This window comes from Pundamilia nyererei, unplaced genomic scaffold (assembly GCF_000239375.1).
Source record: "Pundamilia nyererei isolate P.nyererei 1_Seehausen unplaced genomic scaffold, PunNye1.0 scaffold00332, whole genome shotgun sequence".
Taxonomy (NCBI): domain Eukaryota; kingdom Metazoa; phylum Chordata; class Actinopteri; order Cichliformes; family Cichlidae; genus Pundamilia; species Pundamilia nyererei.
The window spans coordinates 433,505-435,898 of NW_005187733.1; the positions used below are offsets into that span (position 1 = coordinate 433,505).

The 2,394-nt window shown below is 37.3% G+C and overlaps 1 long non-coding RNA gene across 1 annotated transcript; it reads left to right on the plus strand.

Annotated features, from left to right (window-relative positions):
- Nucleotides 1–737: 737 nt before the first annotated feature.
- Nucleotides 738–2,352, plus strand: LOC102210788 (uncharacterized). Its single transcript, XR_312266.1, has 3 exons — nt 738–797; nt 970–1,059; nt 1,149–2,352. It is a non-coding gene; the product is annotated as an uncharacterized LOC102210788 (long non-coding RNA).
- Nucleotides 2,353–2,394: the final 42 nt, after the last annotated feature.

The window sequence follows — 2,394 nt, forward strand, 5'->3', positions numbered from 1 at the left end:
ATCAGACAGACTGAGTGTTACAGCAGAATGCTCACTGGTTATAAAGAAGGTCACAGCTGAGGATGTTGGTCGTTACACCTGCAGACAGTTTAGAGGCAATCCAGGGAAACAGCAAGGTCCAGATGCTGTGGTTTATCTGTCTGTTGTTAGCAGTGAGTATTTGCAACACTATATTTTTGAGCTCAAACCATCCTGTTAGAACAACATGCTGACAAGTTACATTTTGAAAAAAGGAAACTTATATTTATTTGGTATTTCTCTTGAATTTCATCTTCACCAGTGACTGAACACAAGAAAGCTGTTGAGGTGACTTTAAACTGCTCTGTGTGGACATATGAACGGTGCAAACACAAAGTGAAGTGGATCCATATCAGTGAAGCTCCGGATAGAGATTACTCAAATTTAAAAACATCGGAGTCTTCCTGCTCTGCTACTGTGACTTTTCTGAATGATGCATACACTCATATATCAACTTGTGACTTTAACTGTAGTGTAACAACAGAAGGAAAAAAAGAGCAGCTTTTTACCTTCAGCACTCAGTCATCAGGTAAGAAACCAGGAGAGATTCTGAAGAACCTTTCAAAATAACTTTGCATTAATCTGACTAATTACCTAAAATATCCACTCATTTTATTGATCTGAAGCTTTAATTGACTGAACTTAGTTTCCTAATGAAAGGTTCACTGAATTTTATTCAGGTGAGAAATCAAATACTGCAACAACAATAAAGTCAGAAACTACAACTGGAAACACAACAAAAGAGCTGGAAATCATGGATGATTCAACAAAATTACAAGGTAATCAACAATATTCAGCTTTTTTTTCAATATTTCTATATTTTAGAATGAAATGTTTTAATTTCAGATGACGTGTTTTTTTTCCTCTGTATTCATCTACATTAAAAAACAAAAACAATCAGAAAATGACATTTAAAATATTATTTTCATGCTTTTCATGCTCTGTCTCCAGGCTCATGCTGGTACAGGCTCATCATAGTGCCTCTGGGTTTAGCAGCACTTATAGCAGCTGTTGTGGTCATCAATATCTGGACAAGAGCTGGTGAGAATGTTCACACATAAGCAAGAAGGGTTGATAAACCAGACATGAAGCTCTGAAGAAGCACGGGTTTATGATTTTGTATTTTACAGGTGTGTAAAGATGGTGAACAATGAAAAAGTCCAGTCTACTGAAGTAGCTTGACCAACCCTCCAGCTTCTATCAGATCTCACTGATCAGCACATCAACAAGCTTTATATTTGCACGAGGAGCAGAAGCTTTTAAAAAGAGAATCGTTGTTTTTGCCTTAGTCACAGTTTGGACAACAATTTGAAATCTTGATATGATCTTTTTAGAACCACAGTGACTTTTCTAAAATACCTGCCTGCATCAGCGGTAAAAAGCTCTTTCTCCTTGTACTGTGTTTTTTGGAGGTGTACATTGTTTTTCATCAGTTTTCAGCAGGCAGGGGTAGCTTTTGGTGGTTTTCTGGACCACAAAAACAGAGGACTTCAGTACACACAGAGATAATGAGGGGGTGTGGAACAGGTGGGAACACAGCTGGGACAAATCAGACCTAACGAGACAAGGAACACTGCACATAGGACAGGGACTTTCACAGTAAAACAAGAAACAGAGTGGAATCCAGACATGGCAACACAAGCTTGACAATATGAACAAGAAGACAAGAAACATGACAGACTAACACAGATGACTTAAGTAAAACATAACTAAACTAAACTTAAGGCAACCAAATGATAATCCTATTACATAACATATTTAAAGGAATAACTTAAAGACTCAAAGCACTGCCCAAAAGCTTATCTCCATCTATACAAGGACAAGTGACCTCTGAGGAAGTTAGAGGAAGCATGAATAAAAACATATCTGTGATATCTGAAACAACTCATTTGGACTGTCTGCAGTGTTTATGTGGCAGCTTTGTGTATCCTATCTCATGTCAAGGCTTTCATTGGGGAGTGTGAACATTTCATTCTGTGGATTGCATTGCTCTACTGAAAATAAATCTCTTGTAAACTGGTTCATTCATTATAGAAGGTGATAATTTATACTTTGCATGTCCCACTTGTAGTAAACTTTTCCCCTAAAAAGCATGATTGGATACTGAAATGTTTAAACATAAAGAATCATTCATCTTCTGCAGCTTTAAAATATCTAAAATACACTCTGTGGTTTTTTGACCTGTGTCTGGTCGTCATTAGTGTCATGGTCCTGGGCCATGTTGGCCCAGTATTCTTAGTTTTTGTGTGTTTTGTATTTTGTTCCCTATTTATGCCTTGGTTCCTAGGTTATTTAGTTAAGATGTTCCTTATTTGGTTACCTCCTGTGTGTATCTGTGAGCCCTCGTCTCTCCTTGTGTTTTATTCCATGTTTTCC